Below are 22,510 nucleotides of genomic sequence, written 5' to 3' on the forward strand. Positions count from 1 at the left end.
GACTCATATTTCAGAGATTTTTGCTTCAATGCTGAGACTTAAGATGAATTCCCTAAAAGGTATCTATTCTGTGACTGTAACCAAAGAAGTCAGGGACTATCTATTCTCGTGACTAACCCTAACTCTCATTGACAGAACAAAGGGAGATGTATTCTTGGCAGTGACAAATAGAATACATTTATTCCTCACCTCCCTCTCCTCCCCACCCCAGTCAGGGGCTGGCAAACTGTGGCCCACGGGCCGAACCCAGGGCCTGTCTCTGTAAAGAAGCTTTGTTGGAACACAGCTATGTCCAGGTGTGTCTATGCTGTCTATGGCTGCTTCTCTGTACTACAAAGTCAAGGCTGAGTCACAGCAATAGACAGCATGGCTCACAAAGCCGAAAACGTTTATTATCTAGCCCTTTAAAAGGAAAGTTTGCCAACTCCTGTTCCAGATGCTTAAACTTTGAAAAACTTTAGTCGATTCTATATTCATGATCCTGAATCTAGTTCAACAACTTCATGGTCAGCTTCTGTGAGCTGACCACTGACTCTATCATTTATGATCTACTTTCTCCTTCTTCACTGCACTGTTTGTAGTGGGAAATGTGTCCTGTATTCCAAACACCTCTCATCTATAATTAAAACTTTTGAACAACAACAACAATAACAAAAAACCAGTCTGAAAATTGCCACTGGGTTTTTAGTCTCTTAAAATCAAATTCTAGAAGCTCTTTATTTATTAGGGTGTTTAGCCCCTTGTTTGTGATATGAGTTGCAAGCATTTTTTCTCACATTGACATGGAAAGAAATTTTTAATCAACTAATGCAGATATTGACATACATCCTTCATCATATATTGCTAATTCACTCAAACAACAATTAAATATAAAGCACCGCACTAGGTGATGAGCATACAAAGATTAAAAAGATATAGTCTATAAATCCACGTTCAAGGTTAGGCAACTATAGAAATGAATAGTTACATCAATATGACAAGCGCTATAATAAAGGTATATATATGCAAATTGTGTGAAATCAGAAAAGACAACACAACTACCTCAGCTTACGACAGAAGGCTGTATAGTGAAGAATTTTGATTTGGGCTTTGAAGAACATTACCAGAAAAAAAAAAAAAAAAAAAAGGTTAGGAATAGCTATTTCAAGTAGAAATAACAACTGCAAAGGCATGGAAAGGTCATGGTCCATTCATGGTTCAAGGGATGTGGCCCATTAGGAATATATCGTACTGATGAGAAGCAGGGAGACTAGGTTACTCCTGAGGTAGACTAACCTAGAGAAGATGATCGCCTGACCCCAGGCAAGAGCTGTGAGAATAGACACATTCATCAGAGACTTGGCAAGTGAGATAACCCATGGGACTTGATAACTGATTAGATACTGGAGTGTGAAAGAAGAAAAAAATCTACTGGGAATTTGGTACTAGCAGATGCAAACTATTATATATAGAACGGATAAACAACAAGCTCCTACTGTATAGCACAGGGAACTATATTCAATATCCTGTAATAAACCATAATGGAAAAGAATATGAAAAAGGATATACATATGTATAACTAAATCACTTTGCTGTACACCAGAAACTAACAAAACATTGTAAATCAACTATACTTCAATTAAAAAAAAAAGAAAGAAATCTATGTTGATTGTGAGATTTTACCTTGCCTGAATGGATGGTGATGCTATGATAATCAAAATTGGGAATACTGTGGAGCTAGCAGACTTGGGTGCAACAGGGACTTTGAGGGTGCGAGGAAGGATGGGTTCAGTTTGGGTCTTTTAAAAAAAATTTTAATTAATTAATTTATTTTGGCTGAGTTGGGTCTTCGTTGCTGCGCGCGGGCTTTCTTTAGTTGCGGGGAGCAGGGGCTACTCTTCATTGCGGTGCACGGGCTTCTCATTGCGGTGGCTTCTCCTGTTGTGGAGCAGGGGCTCCAGTTGTGTGGGCTTCAACAGTTGTGGCACGTGGGCTCGGTAGTTGTGGAGCACAGGCTTAGTTGCTCCGCAGCCTGTGGGATCTTCCCTGACCAGGGCTCGAACCCGTGTCCCATGCATTGGCAGGTGGATTCTTAACCTCTGTGCCACCAGGGAAGTCCCTAGTTTGGGTCTTAAGTCTACTTGCTGTGGCTCATCTGGGCTCCTAGGCGAGAGCAGTAGACTACATGCAAATATGAATCTGAAGTTCAAAAGGGAGCCTAGTAGTATCACAACAGTTGAAGCCATAAAGGATGGAGCAGCAGGTTAAGTACATAAAGTAATACCAGAAACATAAACAATGAAGAAGAACCCAACAATTCAAAAGAATATTGCTATACCACTAAAGGTTGGTAAGAGTTGGTAAACTAGTCTTGCATGTTACCTATAGTGCCAACAGCCATAATTCCATATAGTATTTGGGACAGCACCGTGTAGCCAAAAATAACTCAAACATTAACCATGAATCTTCTTTATTCAACCTTTAATATCCGATGTAAGTGAAAACTTTAATAAGATCTCAGTCCTTAATTATAAAAAAACTCTTTAATTTTGCTTTTAACTGAAGACCATGTGAGTTGTGTTGATTTGCATATGCCCTGTACATAACTGCTGTGACAGTAAACCAGCACGTAGAAGGGAGGAGGGAATGAACCTCCGTCCATCTGGAGGCAGTTGAGATACTGTGAGATGAAACCTGTCGTTAAGTGTTTTCAGATTTTGGTTTCAATTAATTCTATTTGTGGAATGTAGTAATTAGGTATTCACAAATATATTGCTGTAATTTCTGACATCTAACATAAAAAAAGTTTGAAATCGCTAACAATTACCATCTCAGAACTGCAATTCAATTTTGAAGTTTATATTCAAACCCACATCTGTGAAATGGAGAAAGCACATCTACTTTACAGAATTGTTCTAAGATTTAGAGACGAAGTACATAGTGGTGTGGTACTATCTGACATGGGGAAGCTCATCAACAAATAGGAGCTATTATTACTACTGTTACAGGAACCAAAGCTGGGCCCAAATCACTTTAACCTATAGTAGAAACAGATGTCATTTGATGTTTTAAAGAAATAACTGTTCATTTCTAATATCAATATTTACTGTATATGAGGTATTGTAAATATTAACTCATTTAACCCTCTCAAGATACACCCTAAAAGTCAGGTGCTAGTATTATTCTTGTCTTATAAGAAAGCTGGACACAGAAAATTCCCAGAGTCATCGAGTAAATAAATGCTGGAGAAGGGATTCAGTCACTCCCTGGCTGGTTGCAAAATCCATGGACTTGAACCAAGTTCTACTGCTTCTTCATTAGTATCTCTTCAGCTCCTTAAATTCTCAGTGACTCTACAAACTCACATACTTCTGCACAGAATTTTTTTTTTTTAATTTTTAATTTTTTGGCTGCATTGGGTCTTTGTTGCTGCGCGTGGGCTTTCTCTGGTTGCGGTGAACAGGGGCTACTCTTTGTTGCAGTGCTTGGGTTTTGCATGGTGGTGGCTTCTCTTGTTGTGGTTGTGGAGCACGGGCTCTAAGTGCACCGGCTTCAGTAGTTGCAGCATGTGGGCTTAGTAGTTGCGGCACGCAGGCCCTAGAGCACGCAGGCTTCAGTAGTTGAGGCGCGTGGGCTCAGTAGTTGTGGCTCGTGGGCTCTAGAGCGCAGGCTCAGCAGTTATGACACATGGGCTTAGTTGCTCCACGGCATGTGGGAATCTTCTGGGACCAGGGCTCGAACCTGTGTCCCCTGCACTGGCAGGTGGATTCTCAACCACTGTGCCACCAGGGAAGCCCATTTTCCATATAATTTTAAGGGGTTTATATCCACTAAAGTCAGGGGCTCTATAGACCCTAAGTTAAGTACCCCTAACAAATAGAAACTTAGTTTATTTTACTTTGGCTGAAACAAAGAAACCTTTTCTTAAAACATAGTTATCAACAAAACACAATTAGGCTTAAAATGACTTGAGTCATTCTGCTTTACTTTAAAAGTATAGATAATATACTGTTAGTATAATAGCTAACATTTATTGAAAACCAGGTATTACTTAAAAAGCACTTTTTATGTATCATCTCGCTTGATTCTCACAACTATATGAGGTAGATACTTCTATAACCCCCATTTTAAAGATAGGGAAAATGAAGGCAGGAATATTTAAATAAGTTGTTAACTAATGTAACAATAACAAATAACAAGTAACAGCTGGGATGTATATTCCAGAGCCCGTTCTCCTAGCTACTACATTGTAATATCTAGGTGTAAGCATGCAGATGGGGAATTCTGATTATCCCATGTTAATTATATTACATAATGAATGGGAAAGCACTCTGTAAATGAGCAAGGGTCATGTATTTATTTTTAGGTGCTTATCATTAGAAACTTAAAAAGAAAAAAAATCAATGGTGATATAAAGACAGGTAACCTACAGGTAGTTATAAAGTTGTTATCACCTACAGGTGATATAAAGACAGGTGGTTTGGCTACCACAAACTTTCCAGTTTGGAAACTTATCTCCTATACCACCTGCAAATTTGCTCTGCTGTTACACAGGGATGCTAGCAGACACGATTCTTCCTATTAGGATGCTAAACTAATAGATTATTTCCCTTTCCTTCTTGTCTTCTCAAACCGTGGATTGTTGTCCCTCCGTCCTAATTACACTGCAGTAACTGGGGCTTGCTTCAACCTAATTCCTTTGCTGCTTGAAAGAAAAAAAAAATCCCCTCAAGAACAGAGGGAAATCCGTCGCAAAATGCTATATTAGTGTTCAGTGGACAAACTTGCCTTGGATAAGAGATCTCCAATAGCCAATATCAAACATTTCATTTTTTTCAGGCCCATCCACATGTCTGTTTCTTTCACCTCTCCCTGTGCCCTGACATACCCCCCCTCTGTCCGGGCAGAGGCCCCTAATCTGGAGGTCTCTGGCGGCAACCAGCCTCCCGCCAGCCCCGGCCAGCGCGCGTGCCCTGCGTCCCGCAGGCTCCCCATCACAGCCGCCGCCTAGCCGCTTGTTTTCAGGACACCCGGCTACCTGGTGTCTGTCTCTGCTAACCGTCTCTGCTAACCGTCTCTGCTAACAGTCAGCGCAGGAGTCCTCAGGTCAAGTTTCGCAGACAGAACCCCAGAGTCAGCCTAGTGCCTTACATCTAGGAGGCAGTCAACGAACGCCTGCGGGAAACTGAAGAAGGGGGCAGACGCACTCTCAGCTTCCCCACCTGGGTCTTGCCTTAGTCTCTCCACCCCCTTTTCCTCCTCTTCTCTCGCTTCCAGCCCAGGTGTATTCCCTCATTTCCCCGCCCCCCTGTCATCCCTACCTAGAGAGGGTCCGCCGCCGGCTGCCGATTCGGTTCCTGCGGTGCCCCGGCTGCTCCAGCCACTGGACCGCGTCTGTCAGCAAGCAGGCAAGGTCTGGAAGGGCGTAGCCTGACCCCACGCTCGGGGCGACCGGCGCCGCCAACCAATCAGAGGCCGGCGGCATAAGCCGATATGACGGCAGATCGCGTGACTTGGCCGCGAGGGGCTCTCCGCGGTCACGTGGGCGCCGCGCGCTCCGACACGCCCCCGTTTCGTGCTCAGGAACTGAAGGGAAGAGAGGACCTGATTTAGGTACTAAGGTGGTGGAGGGTGGAGTTTCAGGTTGTATTTGTTTCTTTGCTTTTTCACTGGTGCTGGTGTGTGTAGCTCAAAGTCTTGTACTGAGCAGGTTTACGTTATTTATGCAAACAATCCTTGCTCTGCCTTGAGGGAACTAGATGATACTTCTTTTGAAAGGCACGTTGGAAGCATTTTCTACTTAAGAGAAGGAGGCGCAAATACTTGTTAGACAACTTAGTAATACGTATTTCTCAACCCCAGCCTGCGCTTTTCTATAACACAGAATGGCTAGAATTTGGCTGAACCAGTTTAGGTAGGTGTTGAAATGCCAGAAACCTTTTCATAGTACAGATAAAGCAGATCTATGCAGACTAAACGGGAGTATCTGTAGATTCCTAGAGGTTTGCTTCTGCGCGCGTGTGTGGTTTTTATTTTTGTCGTTGTTAGCTTTTCTAAATATGAATTGCAGTGGTCACACTTGTAAGTAAGCCTTTCTGGAAGTCTCAGAGGAGTGGTTCTCAAAGTCCAACCAGCAGTGTCCAACAAATTTAGAGTTTCCTGGAAACACAAGTTCTTGGGAGCCACCTCAGACCTGCTAGATTAGAAACTCTGGGAGGACCCCAGGAAGCTGGGTTTAACAAACCCTGGATTGATACCCATGTTTGATAAAGTTTGGGAACCACAGTTCTAGTGAATTTGACCATCAGAAGAAAATCCGAAGAAAGTCCTTTGATTTTGTTCCCTCTAGAGTGATAGATAGAAGAAAATCCCGTAAAGTGAGAGATGACTAACGTTAGAAAAGAATATTTGTTTCCTTATAGGATCATCTGAAGTGCTGCAGTGTAAGGAGATAAATTATTAGACTCTAATCATGAAAACCTTTTATATGAGTATTGTTTTAAATATCTGTGGCTTGCCTCCTACTTTCTTTTTTTAAATTAACATATATTAGTTTCAGATGTACAATATAATGGCTTGATATTTGTATATATTGTAAAATTACCTCCTACTTTCTAATTCACATTTCTTCACTTTTGTTTCCTTTGTTATTGTTCTTATTTCATCCTTTAATTTTTGTGATTAAGATTTTTACGTTCATTTCTGGGGAAAATTAAAATGTGGTTTAAAGGTGTTTAGCTAGTACAAAGTTTCCAGATTTGTGATTACTGTAGGGTAAAGCTCGCCTGCGTGGTTGGTTAGTCTACAAGTATATTTATCCCCTTTACTTGAATTAACTTCAGATTAAAAAAAATAACAGACTTCTCTTGAAAGATTGGGAAATTATGTTACATAAATTAATAGATTTATGAAAGGTTGGGAAATTAAATTACATACATTGATAAAATTTGAGTCTGCCAAGAAAAAGAATTGTTGTTTCTATGAAAACTAAGAAGAATGCTTCAGAAAGACCAGATAAGGATGAATGCTAATAAAATACACATCGAATTGGGTGTGGGTCAGGTGGTTATAAAAGTCTGGAGAAATTTTTAAAGATATGTGCATTTTGTTGTATATTTATTTCCTTCTCAATTTTAGAAGTGTCTTCGTCACATTATCCAAGCATGTTTAAATTTTATATCAAGTATTTATCTCCCCCTCCTCAGTAAAATATTTGTTGGTTTTCTGATCGTACTACTGCTATTTCCTTTACTAATAGTTAAGGTAAACATTCCAGAGTGGTTTTTTGATGAAATATTTAAAAATGATCTCCCATGTAGGGGATTGAGAGGTATAAACTATTTATTATGTATAAAATAAGCTACAAGGATATATTGTACAATGCAAGGAACATAGCCAATATTTTTAATAACTATAAATGAAGTATAACCTTTAAAAATCACGAATCACAATATTGTACACCTATAACATAGAATATTGTACATCAACTATACTTCAATTTAAAAAATAAATAAATACATTATATGCATAGAATCACATTACTTATAAGTAACACAGAACTGTTGACAAGAAATTAATACTAAAATTAACTAAATTTAGACCTTAAAAAAAATTATCTCCCATAATAGGAATTCTACTGCCTCATAATTTTTAGCATCAGATACACAGAACATATATCTTCTGTGTATCGAAATATCTCATCATATTAGGAAGACATTTCTTGTACTTTTTTTTCCCTCTGACTTCTGTTGTCCACAGTGGAGAGCATACCTCAATTTCGTTTTTTTACTGAAATGTTTTTGCCTAATTAGAAACTGAAACTAGAGAGTTACTTATTGAGTCAATCTTTTTCTCAGGTGTTGTCTTCTCAGATTTTTATTGTCAAAAGCATTTCTTGCATGCCTGCTAAGAAAAGACCTTTGTACTCAATGCTCTGTGAAGTACTACTGCAGAGCATTCGGAAAGCTCTGGAATGTTTAGGATAATATGTACCATGGCTTCTCATATTTCTGCACTGTGGTATCCCTTATGCCCAAGAAGAAGGTGTAAAGGAAGATGAACAAGCAGCAGCAACAACAATTACAGTAATATTAGCAGCAGTAAGCATATGTATAGAATTGTTTAGTACAAAAACATGGATAGAATGATTGGTAAAGAAGTAAAGTCAGTGACATTAAGATTACTTTTGGTTGTGCAAGCTTAGTTTTGATAAGATTTAATCATCCTGATCTAAGAGGAAAAGGAACCATTATTCCCCTGAGAGCCTCCCTATGATAATATTTTTTTCCTAGACCTTCTAGTGTTGTGATGTCAAATATGGTAGAGGCTAGCTATGTGTGGTTAAATTTAAATAAGTTAAAAAATAACAAATTCATTTCCTCAGTTGCCCTAGGCAGATTTCGAGGGCTCACTGGCCACTTGTGGCTCTTGGCTATCATACTGGATCCTGTAGGAATCGAACATTTCCATCATCATTGAAAATTCTGTTGGGCAGCACTGTTTATCTTCCATGTCTCTACTTTACCTTTCTTGTGTGTGTGTGTGTGTGTGTGTGTGTGTGTGTGTCTGTTATAGTTATAATGACTACTTTAATATTCTTGTTTGCTAATTCTAACCCTTGTGTCAATTCTTTTTTTTTTTTAATTGAGATGCAGTTGATTTATAATATTATAGTGGTTTACATCAGCACTGCTGGTGTAGTGGTAACATGCAGGAGCCCCAATATTATTATATTAGCTTCAGGTATACAACATGACGATTCAAAATTTTTATAGATTATACCCCATTTAAAGTTATGAGAAATATTGGCTATATTACCTGTGCTGTACAATATATCCCTGTAGCTTCTTTATTTTGTACATAGTAGTTTGTACCTCTTAATTCCATACCGCTATCTTGCCCCTCTTTCTTCTCCCCATTGGTGACCACTAGTTCGTTACCTGTAACAGTCTGTTTCTTTTTTGTGATATCCACTAGTTTGTTTTATTTTTTAGATTCCATATATAAGTGATAACATATAATATTTGTCTTTTCCTGACTTATTTCATTAAGCATAATACCCTTCAGATCCATCCATGTTGTTGCAAATGGGAAAATTTCTTTTTTTATGGCTGAGTAGTATTCCATTGTGTGTGTGTGTATGTGTTTCATATCTTCTTTATCCATTCAGCTGTTGACGGACACTTAGATTGCTTCCATATCTTGGCTGTTGTAAATAATGCTTCTGTGAACATTGGGATACATATATTTTTTCTAATTAGTATTTTTGTTTTCTTCAGATTTATACCCAGGAGTAGAATTGCTGGATGGTATGGTGGTTCTATTTTTAGTTTTCTGAGGAACCTCCATGCTGGTTTCCAAGTGGCTGCACCAATGTACATTCCCGCCACCAGTGCACAAGTGTTCCCTTTCTCTACATCCTTGCCAACATTTGTTATTTGTGGTCTTTTTGATGATAGCCATTCTGACAGGTGTGAGGTGATACCTCACTGTGGTTTTGATTTGCATGTCTCTGATGATTAGCAATGTTCAGCATCTTTTCATGTGCCTGTTGGCCATCTGGATGCCTTTTTGGGAAAAATGTCTATTCAGGGTCTTCTGTTCTTTTTTTAACCAGGTTGTTTGGTTTTTGATATTGAGTTGTTTGAGCTGTATATATATTTTGTATATTAACCCCTTACTGGCTGTATCATCTGCAAATATTTTCTCCCACCCAGGAGGTTTTCTTTTCATTTTGTTGATGGTTTCCTTTGCTGTGCAAAATCTTGTAAGTTTAATTAGGTCCCGTTTGTTTATTTCTGCTTTTGTCTCCTTTGCCTTAGGAGACAGAGCCAAAAAAATATTGCTACGATTTATGTCAAAGAGTGTTCTAACAATGTTTTCTTCTAGGAGTTTTATGGTTTCTGGTCTTACATTTAGGGATTTAATCCATTTTGAGTTTATTTTTGTATATAGTGTTAGAGAATGCTCTAATTTCATTCTTTTACATGTAACTGTCCAGTTTTCCCAGCACCATTTATTGAAGAGGCCGTCTTTCCTCCATTGTATGTTCTTTCCTCCTTTGTCATGTATTAATTGACCACTGGTGTGTGGGTTTATTTCTGGGCTCTGTATTCTGTTCCATTGATCTATGTGTTTGTTTTTGTGCCAGTATTATATGGTTTTGATTACTGTAGCTTTGTGGTATAGCCTGAAGTCAAGGAGCATGATACCTCCAGCTCTGTTCTTTTTTCTCAAGATTGTTTTGGCTATTTGGGGTCTTTTGTGTTTCCACACGAATTTTAAAATTATTTGTTCTAGTTCTTTGAAAAATGCCATTAGTATTTTGATAGGGATTGCATTAAATTTGTAGATTACCTTGAGTAGTATTATTAATACTACAATATTCTTCTAATCCATGAACACAGTATATCTTTCCATCTGTTTGTGTCATCTTCAATTTCTTTCATCAGCATTGTATAGTTTGCCAAGTACAGGTCTTTTACCTCATTAGTTAGATTTATTCCTAGATGTTTTATTCTTTTTTTTTTTTTTTGCTGTACGCAGGCCTCTCACTGCTGTGGCCTCTCCCGTTGTGGAGCACAGGCTCCGTACGCACAGGCTCAGCAGCCATGGCTCACGGGCCCAGCTGCTCCGCGGCATGTGGGATCTTCCCGGACCAGAGCACGAACCCGTGTCCCCTGCATCGGCAGGCGGACTCTCAACCACTGCGCCACCAGGGAAGCCCCTGTTTTATTCTTTTTGATGTGCTTGTAAATGGGATTGTTTCCTTAATTTCTTTTTCTGATAGTTTGTTGTTAGTGTATAGAGATGCAACAGATTTCTGTATATTAATTTTGTATTCTGCAACTGTACCGAATTCACTGATGAGCAGACTAGAGAATTGTTTAAAAGCCTTCAAATCTAGTAGTAGTCTGCATTCAATCTGCTTTGCAAGAGTCTTTATTTGTCTCCACTTTGAACAAAATGAAACTGGAAATCCAATGCAAAGCACTAGAGGTACAGTCTATACAAGAAAGACTACTTAGAACTCCAGTCAGAAGAACCATACTCAAAAGAAAGGCTTTAATGACTGGGGAATAAATATTTAGGTTAAAAATAAAATTCTTAAGGTATACATATTGATAAGAATGTAGGCTAGGCTTCATGTGACAGACACCCAAAATATTAGCGATTTACTCCAGAGAAAAGTTTATTTTCCTTTCACATAAAGGTGTAAATTAGCATAGTTATCTATGGTAGCAAATAAACCCTCAAATTGTAATGACTGAGACACAATGGAGATTTATTTTTCACTCACATAACAGGTCAGATGGATGATCCTGGTCAGTGGGTAGCCCTGCTCCACATGGTGATTCAGGAATCTAGGCTTTTCCATCTTGTAGCTCTGTCATTATCATAACTTTCTGCATATTAAATAGAGAAATAGGAAAGAAGGTATGAAGCATGCATAGCTTTTCAAAGACCCAGTCTAAAAGCTTCACGCGTTACCTCTCACATTCTGTTGGCTACAGCTCAGTCACATGACCACATCTAACTATTAGGGAGGCTGAGAAATGTAGTCTTTATTCTGGTAGTATATTTGTTCAGCTAAAGTCAAGAGTTTCCATTTCTGTAATAGTTACCTATTACTTTGTAATAAATTACCCCAAAACATAAGGGCATGGAAGAATAACCATTTGCTTCACAATTTCTGTGGGTTGAGAATCTGGTTGCAGCCTAGCTGGAGCCTCTGGCTCTGGATCTCTCAGAGGTTACAGTCAAGGTAGCAGCCAGGGCTGCAGTCATCTCAAGGCTGTATTTGGGGAGGATCCCTTCCAAACTCACTCAGTTGACTGTCATCAACCTCAAAAGTTCTGCTTCTAAGCTCACCCACACCACCATTTGCAGCTGCTAGGTTCTCATTGGCTATCGTCAGAGAGATTGGTTTCTTGCCATGTGGGTGGTGAGAGATGCTCTTTGTTCTTCTTTCTTTACAAAAGAACCAAAAGGCTCAAGGTTGAGTCACTTGCCCTAAAACTGCAAACCAAGAAGGAATTCCTGTTGCAGCCCTTCCCAGGAGTGGAATTTTAAACCAATCAGTCTGGAATTTCTTGGTCAGCACTGGTGAGCTAATCTGCCTAAGACCCCCCCCACCCCCCCCAACCCCCCCCCCCCACACACCTTCCTTCCCCTAAGGGAAGGTCATCTTGCCTGAAAAAACCCACTCTTTTAACTTCCTTGTCCCACCCTCTTTCTGCCTATAAAAACCTTCCATTTTGGTTTTTTTGTTCTTGTTTTTTTACAGTCTAGTGTTTATTTTATGTTATGGCAGTTACACTTGAATTTCAAAAATTTAAAACATAAAAAGTGGTTAGGGACTGCCGGCTTGAAAAAAATACACAACGTAAGAGTTGTGAGTTAAGTTTTACTTGGGGCAAAATGAGGACTATAGCCCCGGAGATAGCATCTCAGATAGCTCTGAGAAACTGCTCCAGAGAGGTAGGGGGGAAGGTCAGTACACATGTGATTTTGGTCAATCGGGAGTACATGCAAACAAGTACATATTTTTTTGCAAAAAGTTTCTGCTAGTCTTGTGATGGTACTGCTAGTCATGAGGAGCAGACGTGAGTGACCATGAAGGATTTTAGTGCTTTTCTAGACGGGAGGAGATACAAGTATCGGGCTCATGAAATCATCTCCTTGAAAATATCTATCTGAAGATCTGTTCTGTCAGTTTTTCCCGGAGCACAGAATGCCTCATTTCTGCTCTCCACCCTGAACTCCTTTCGGGGGGTATTGAACGTCAGCCGCTGCAGCAGCACGTGATTTAATCCTTGGAGAGGTAGACGGCACCTGCCAATTTGTATTTGACAGGACTAACATTTGTATCAACACTTGATAAATGTCTAAGATTGTTTATTATACAGCAGGGTACAATGGTAGTGCTAATGCCAACAGGGCACTATGGAAATTAGTCTAAAAATTATCATTTGGGCTTCCCTGGTGGCGCAGTGGTTGAGAGTCCACCTGCCGATGCAGGGGACGCGGCTTCGTGCCCCGGTCCGGGAGGATCCCACATGCCGCGGAGCGGCTAGGCCCGTGAGCCATGGCTGCTGAGCCTGCACATCTGGAGCCTGTGCTCCGCAACGGGAGGGGCCAAAACGGTGAGACGCCCGCGTACCGCAAAAAAAAAAAAAAAAAAAAAAAAAATTATAATTCATCTTTATACAAGCAACAACACTTACTGCTGTTTTAGAATTTTGAGATATAGTCTGCTTCTAACGGTAAGCAGCCCTTGAACATTTTTAATGTTATACAGTGTTATAGTAATTAGTTTGGCAAATGTTTCAAAATAAAGTAGAAATATATTCATAACATGACAGAAATGCACATCCTGTTTTGTTTTCAATAAGAACCATAATAGGTACAGGTCAGAACTCTTACCTATGTGAAATAATTTACATATGGATGAGTGCTATAATATCACCATCTAAAATAATCACTAAATAGGGGCTTCCCAGGTGGTGCAGTGGTTAAGAATCCGCCTGCCAATGCAGGGGACATGGGTTTGATCCCTGCCGCAGAGCAACTAAGCCCCTGCTCCACAACTACTGAGCCTGTGCTCTAGAGCCCGTGAGCCACAACTACTGAGCCTGTGCACCTAGGGCCCGTGCTCCGCAACAAGAGAAGCCACTGCAAGAAGCCCGTGCACCACAACAAAGAGTAGCCCCCCCCGCCACAACTAGAGAAAGCCCCCGCGCAGTAACGAAGACCCAACACAGCCAAAATTAAAACAATTAAATAAATTTATATTTTTAAAAACTTATTAAAAAAATAAAATAATCACTAAACACAATTCTTTTTCAGAAATAAGCAAAGGAAAAACCTTCCATTTTGCACAATTCCTGCAAGTATCTCTCAGCTGGCCAGATGAGATGCTGCCCAAATTCGTGAATTGTTTAATAAGCCAATTGGATCTTCAAATTTACCAGGTTGAATTTTGTTTTTTAACAAGGTAGTAGTTGAAGGAGCAGTATCCATAAAGAACCCTGTGAATTACAGGGAATGGAAGCAATGCTGCTTCAGAAGCAAGTGATAAAATGAGGCTGTTGCGAAGGAAGAGATCTTCCTCTATCCTTCTAGGTTCCTTTGGCTGGTCTAAGAATTAAAGTGACGTGAAACAGATTAACAGGGAAAAATCAAACAAAAGTTTAATAACATGTACACATGGGAGAGACCCAGGAAATGAATAACTCACCAAAATGGCCAAAGTCCTCACCTTAAATACCATCCTCAGCCAAAGACAAAAGATGTTAGAGGTAGTGGTTTTAGGACTGCAAAGGAGAGGAAGGCAATTCACATGGACATGGAAAAGCAAATGTTAGGTAAACAAACGCCTGCTAGGCCATGCCACAGCAGGACATAACATCACACCCATAAGTTCCCAGAAATAACTAAGGGAGACTTTGGGTGAGACCTATGGTAAAGGAGCAAATAATCTGTGACATTTGAACTATTCATGTTGAGGTGTTGGCGTTCATAACCGTGGCCTGGTGGGGCCTGAGGAAATCGGAATTGTAAATACAAAATTTGACTAAGTAGAATTGGAGCACAGAGAGAATATTGACTTAGTCTAAGGAACTCAAAGCAGCTTCACAGCTCAAGTTAAGACTTTAAAGGAGAAGTGGGAGTCACTCATGTCAGGTGATAGATGTGACGAGGTCAGAGGAGCTGCCTCTGCAATGGGTGACAAATCAAAGCATGTAGCATGTTCTGGGATGAGAAAATGGGACTATAGTGTGACTAAAGCTGAGCATCGTTTTATAAACGAGACAGAAGGAGGAAGGGCTGCGTGAGTTCTATTTGTTGGAATTCTTTGAGGTCTGAGATGAATTCCTCCATGGGGGAATTTAATTTGCTTCTGTCAGGCTTCTGGGGATTCTGCTAATCCAAGATCACTCTAATTTCAACTCTCATTTTGAAGTGTTTAATACCACCAAGATGACAAGGATTTGGCCTGAGAGCTGGCTGTCGGTTCTAAATTCTCACCAGTGATTCCCTCCCTTTGCTGTACTCAGCTGTGAGTGCGATTCTTTCCTTTGGAGTCCCCTTGGGCTGGAGGTGAGAGGTGGGAGGTGGGGAGAGATATTTTCATGAAAATGTTTACCCAGATACCCAGGTCACCAAATAATGAGAAACAGAATGAAAGTCATCTTTCTGATGTAAGAGGCTAGCATTTTATTTACCGGCATTTTTCTCTACTGAGAAGACTATTTCCGAAATCTTTGCTTTAGAAAATGTTGGGTAAAGGAAAGAACATGGAATGGCTGGTCCAAATGTCAGAGAGATGGTTTTTTGTTTTCTCTAAACATCTTTTATTTACTCACTGCTTTGCTTGTCACCGATGGACTTTAAATGCCAGAGCTAATTTTTAGTCTGGTCCCTAGTTCAGTGACATAGAACTTCAGTTGCCTCCTATGTAAAAATAGAACACTAATGCATACTGTACTTATTTTCAGTGGCTGCCCTAACAAAGTACCACGCATTGGGTGGCTTAAAGCAATAGAAATTTATCGTCTGACAGTTCTGGAGGCTAGAAATCCACAATCAAGGTGCTGACAGGGCCATGCTCCCTCTGAAACCTTTAGGGAAGAGCCTTCCATGCCTCTTCCTAGCTTCGGGTGGTGGCCATCAATCCTGGGTGTTGCTTGCCTTGCAGTTGCCTCACTCCACCGTCTGCCTCTGGTATTACATGGTGCTCTCTCTTGTGTCTGCCCCAGTTCCCCTTTTCTTATTAAGGACATCAGTCATATGGAATTAAGCACCCACCCTACTCCAGCATGACCTCATTTTATCAATAGTTAACATTTATCTACAACAACCCTATTTCCAAATAAGGTCACATTCTGAAATACTAGGAGTTAGGACTCCACCTATCTTTTTTTGGAACTCAATTCAACTCATAACACATGCCTTTTAGGTCACTCACTCCCTTCTGTCTTCCTCAATACACACCATGCATATCTTATATGCCTCAGTTATAGCACTTGTCATTGTTTAAAATAAACTATTATTGACATGTAGCATACATACAGATGAAAACATACAAACTACAAATGTACATCTTGAGGAACGATCACAAAATTAACACACACATGTTACCATCACCCAGATAAAAAAGAGGACATTCATTACCAGCACCCCAGAACCCTCCTCATGCCCCCTCCGAGTTACATTCCTTCCTAACCAAAGGTAGTCACCGTCCTGATTTCTAATATTATAGATTTGTTTTGCCTGTTTTTGAAGTTTACATGATTAGAATGATTCTGTTCCTATTCTGTCTTTTGTGTCGTTTATATGATAGTATGTCTGTGGGTTAATGCAAATTGTCAGTGTAGCAATCCTTTATTTTCTTTTCTGCATGGTAGTCCATTGTATGACTATATCATACTTATTTATCCATTACACCATTGATAAACATTTAGGTTGTTTTCAGTTTGCACTCTTACAAATAATGTTGTCAAGGACTTTCTTACATACATCTTTGATACATGTAAGTATGCATTTCTGTTTTGTATATCTGTAGGAGTAAATAGCTGGATCTTAGATTTTACATATGTTTGGCTTGAGTACATTACCGTCAAACAAGTTTTCAATGTTTGTAGCAATTTATATTTCCTTCAGAGGTATACATTTGTCTATTCTCGTGCCAAAAACAGTAGCACATAAAAGTTTCAGTTGCTCCAGATTCTTTTGTGGTACCCAATATGGGATACTATCAGTTTGTTAAGTTATAACTATTCTTTGGGTATGTAATGGTATTTTACACAGATACTGGTTTTAATTTAAACTGCCTCATTGACTAATGTTTTCATGTTTATTGGCCATTTGAATATCTACTTTTTTGATGTGCCTCTTCTGACATTTCACCCCTATATTTACCTACTGAATTGTCTACATTAAAAAAATTACTATGTAGCCAATCTTTATATATTCTGGATATATACTTTTTCAGTTGTATGTATTGTAGGTATCTTCTCCCAAACTGTAGCTTGAATTTTTTTTTTTTTTGTAGCTTGAATTTTGTTTGTCTTAATGACATCTTTTTATATACATCTTTTGTTCAATTTATTCCTAGGTATTTGATTTTTATGCTATTTCAAATGACATGTTGCTGTTTTTTTTTTCTTTTTTAAAATTGAAGTATAGTTGATTTACAATTGTTAGTTTACATTAGACTTACAGTTGTTAGTTTACTAACAATTTACAATTGTTGTGTTAGTTTCTGGTATACAGCAAAGTGATTCAGTTATACACACACACACATATATATATATATATATATATATATATATATTCTTTTTCATATTCTTTTCCACTATAGTTTATTACAGGATATTGAGTATAGTTCCCTGTGCTATACAATAGGACCTTGTTGTTTATCCATTCTATATATAATAGTTAGCATCTGCTAGTCCCAAACTCCCAATCCAACCCTCCCACCGCTACTTGGCAACAAGAAGTCTGTTCTCTATGTCTGTGAGTCTGTTTCTGTCTCATACATAAGTTCATTTGTGTCATATTTTAGATTCCACATATAAGTGATATCATATGGTATTTGTCTTTCTCTTTCTGACTTACTTTGCTTAGTATGATAATCTCTAGGTCCATCCATGTAGCTGCAAATGGCGTTATTTCATTCTTTTTTATAGCTGAGTAATATTCCACTGTGTGTATATATATATATATATATATATATATATATATATATATATATACACACACAACATCTTCTTTATCCACTCATCTGTCGATGGACATTTAGGTTGTTTCCATGTCTTGGCTATTGTAAATAGTGTTGCTATGAACATAGGGGTGCATGTATCTTTTCAAATTAGAGTTTTGTCCTGATATATACCCAGGAGTGGGATTGCTGGATCATATGACAACTCTATTTTTAGTTTTTTGAGGATGATCCGCAGTTCTAATGTCAAATTATCAATCTTTCTTTTATATTTGGTGTTCTTTGGATTCTATTTATGAAATCTTTGCTTACCCCAAAGTCACGAAGACATTCTAAATTATCTTCTGAAAACATTGTCTTAGTTTTTGCATTTAGATCTGCAATCCACCTGAAATTAATTTTTATGTATGGTATGATATAAGAATCAAGACTCATCCCCCACCCACCCCAACCCATGACTATCCAATTAACCCAACACCATTTACTGGAAAAAAAAAAAAGTCTATTCCTCATCGCTCTGTAGTGCCATCTTTGTCAACACTCCACGTATCCATATATATAAGGTCTGTTTCTAGAATCTGTTTGGTTGCTTTTTCTAACTATTCTTGCACTAAAGCACATCATCTTCATTCCTGAAGGTTTATGATAAGACTTGATATCCAGTAGTATAAACCCTCTAACTTTGTTCTCTTTAAGGGTCATCTTGGCTGTTCTGGCCTTTTTGCATTTTCATGTAAGTTTTCTTATCAGATTGTCAATATTATTATTATTATTTTATTATTATTTATTTTTTTGGCTGCACCACGTGGCCTGAGGGATCTTAGTTCCCTGACCAAGGATCAAACCCAGGCCATGGCAGTGAAAATGCTGAGTCCTAATCACTGGTCCACCAGGGAATTCCCCAGATTGTCAATTTTATTATTATTATTTTTCTTTTTTGCGGTACGTGGGCCTCTCACCGTTGTGGCCTCTCCCATTGCAGAGCACAGGCTCAGGATGCGCAGGTCCAGTGGCCATGGCCCACGGGCCCAGCCGCTCCGCGGCATGTGGGATCCTCCCGGACCGGGGCACGAACCCGCGTCCCCCGCATCGGCAGGCGGACTCTCAACCACTGCGCCACCAAGGAAGCCCCAGATTGTCAATTTTAACAAAAAAGATCCTCTGGCATTTTGATTGTGATTGCCTTGGGTCTATAGATTGTTACGGGGTGCCTTGATTCTTTCACAACATTGAGTCTTTTGACTCATGAACATGAACTTTCCATTTTTTTAAAGGTGTCCTTTAATTTCTTTCAATAATGTTAAATATTTTTGTAGAAATCTTGCAGCTTTCATTAGATTCCTTCCTAGATGATTGATGCCTTTGAAGCTATTTAAATTTTTTTGCTTTTTTAAAAAACTTTTTTTAAGAGGAGTTTTAGATTCACAGCAAAATTAAGAGAAAGATACAGAGATTTCTCTTACGCACCCTGCCCCTAAGTATGTGTAGCCTCCTGCATTATCAACATCCTCCACGAGAGTGGTATATTTGTTACAACTGATGGACCTACATATCATATCACCCAAAGCCCATAGTTTACAGTAGGGTTCACTCTTGGTGTTGTACATTCTATGGGTTTGAAGAAATGTATAATGACATGTATCCATCATCATAGTATCATAAAGAGTATTTTCACTGTCCCCCACCACCTCCCGCAAATCCTCTGTGCTCACCTATGCATCCCTCTCCACTGTATTCCCCTCCTGCCCCCCACGACCCCTGGCAACCACTGATTTTTTTTTTTTTTACTGTCTTCATAGTATTTCCTTTTCCAGAATATCATATTATCATACAGTTAGGTCTGTTCTCAGATTGACTTCTTTCACTTAATAGTATGCATTTAAAGTTCCCCCATGTCTTTTCATGGCTTGATAGCTCATTTCTTTTTAGTGCTAAATAATATTCCATTGTCTGTATGTACCACAGTTTATCCATTAACCTACTGAAGATAGATATCTTGATTGCTTCCACATTTTGTCAGTTATGAATAAAACTGCCGTAAACATCTGTGTGCAGATTTTTATATGGGTATAAGTTTTCAACTCCTTTGGATAAATACCAAGGGCAAATTGTATTACTGTATTTAAATTTTTAAATTTTATACAATTTATTATTGTATACTGATCTCATATCCAGCAATCTTGCTAAATCTGTTCATTAGTTCTGTTTTCTAGAGACCTGTTGGCTTTCCATATGTGATCTTGTCATATATGAATAATGATATTCATATTTCCAATCCACTTATTTTTTTGTCTTTCCTTATTACATTGGCTGGGGGCCTCTGGTACAATATTAAATAGAATTGTTGATAGTGAATATCTCTGTCTTGTTCCTGTTCTCAAGAATTAAGCTTCCAGTCTTTTGCTTCAAATGCTATGTTTGCTATAATTTTTTATTGACACCTATGATCAGATTAGGGAAGTTTCTTTCTATTCCTGATTTGCTAAGATATTTTATTATGAAATAATTTTGAAAATTTTATCAGATGCTCTTTTTGCATCTATTGAGACAACCACATGATTTTTCACCTTCGTTCTGTTGATGTAGTGAATTTCCATTGATGGCATTAAAGTATTAAACTAACTTTGCATTCTTGAAGTAAATGTAACTGAGCCTTGGTGTAGTCTTTTATATCCGGCCAAAATAATCTTTGCTAATATTTGTTTAAGGTTTTTTTGTCTATGTGTTTGGGTGAAATTAGCTTGTAATTTTCCTTTCTTAGAATATTTCTGACAGATTTGAGTATGAAGCTTATGCCGGCCTCAAAATAAGTTGAAAAATATTATTTATTTTACTAGTCTTTGAAGAGTTTGTGTGAGATTGGTGTTGTTTCTTTCCTTAAATAGCTTGAAGACTTCACTAGCTAATCAATGTGTGCCTGGAAGGTCTTTTTGTTAACTTTTTATTTTGGAGTGATTTTAGACTTACAAAAAATTTGTAAAAACAGTGCAGATAGTCCCTGTATACCAATAGCTCTTAACTGGGGGTGATTTTGCCCCTCCAGAGGACATTTGCAAATATATGAAGACATTTTACTTGCTCACAATTTGGGAGCGGAGGGAGGTAGTGCTAATGGCATCTGATGGGTAGAGGCCAGGGGTGCTGCTAAACCTACAGTACACAAGACTGGCCCTCATGACAAGGAATTATCCAGCCCCCTATGCCAGTAGCGCTGATATTGAGAAACCTTGAATGAGGTCGTTCATATCAGCTCTTCAGACTCATATTTCAGGTACAAGAACTAGAAAACAAGCTTGTATTAGAAAAATTGAACTAAAAATTACATTATTTTAGTCGGATATTATGATCATTATGTATGTATATATATTATGGATGTTTTATTGCATGTAGATGTCCCAGTTCATTCAGGAAAACACACACCATTCTAGATATTTTAATAGTAAGGGCTTTAGTACAGTGAATTGATGCTTATAAAATCATCGAAGCGGGAGGGGCAGTGAGAGTCAAGGGAGAGCTGGTGCTGCCTTTCAGACACTCAGAAAGTAGAGAATCAGGATGACAGTTGCCAGTGATCTCAGCTGCCCATAACACTGAATTGGGTGATTTGCAGAAGTTCATCCAAAAGCTTTTGCAAACTTCGCATCTGCCTTTTGCCAGTGCATCTACCTTCTTGAGAGGAGAAATGCTAGTTTATACTTCTCTTCCATCTTCCTAATGGCCTATAAATCGGAACCTTATTGGCAAGGAATTCTTGGCAATGTCATTATCCTTCCAGCCCCTTAAAGAGGAAAGGATAGAAAGGGGTGAGGGTAGTGCTGAGTTAACAGCAGACAGTATGGCACCGTCCAACCATTGGGTTACTCAACATTCTTACACCCCCTCCTGTCCATATTTATCTTCCATACAAAAGTAATAACACAGCATCCCATTTCTGCCTAATGTGATGCAGTTATCACTTCTTCAAACAAAAACATCCACCCTCTTCCCCCAAAAGTGAAGTCTCAGCGTTCCATGAGTCACTAGCTATATCCGGGTAATAATCATTCTTTTCTAATACGATCACAATCATCCTTTGATATGTAACTGCAAATTAAAATGTTAATATTCACCATTATGACTTATATACAAGAGTAGGAAAAGGGAGAGAGAGAGAAAAAAATTATACTCTGGCTATGGGAGAAACAGTATTATAGATCGTTGCTGGTGTAGAACATATACCATATTTTGTATGAGGGCATGTCAGCCCTTCATCTTCTTGTCACTGAACCTGAACCGAGTTGAATTTATTCAGCTATAACTGAATCTTCCACAGGCCATTCTACTGTTCTGTACTGCCAGCTGCTTTGTGTTGATGGGATACGTGGTAAAATAAGCGAATCCTGTGGGTACGGTCACTTCTTTTACTGTAAAATGAAATCCATTGTCAGAAGCTGTGTTGCGTGAGATACCACGATGGTCAATCGTCGTTTGGAAGTTTGTGTGCGGTGTTGCTAGCAGAAGAGCTATGGCCAGGGAAAGCATACAACTATCCAGTATAAGTGTCTATTCCAGTGAAAACAAATTGCTGGCCTTCCCATGATGATTCCTAAGGAAATCAACCTGCTACCCTGTGGATAACTGCACCCTCAAAGGAATTGTGCCATGTCAGGAACTCAGCATTTATTTATGTTAACAGTTGGGCCTTCACACTGGCTTAGATAGATGAACCTTAGTGAGGAACACGCATGTCGGTGATCTCAGCAAAACCTCGGTGTGTGCCATCCGCCCGCTTTACTTGAACTTGCGGAGCAAATACTTGAACGGCCA

The sequence above is a fragment of the Phocoena phocoena genome, chromosome 8 (assembly GCF_963924675.1).
Source record: "Phocoena phocoena chromosome 8, mPhoPho1.1, whole genome shotgun sequence".
NCBI lineage: Eukaryota > Metazoa > Chordata > Mammalia > Artiodactyla > Phocoenidae > Phocoena > Phocoena phocoena.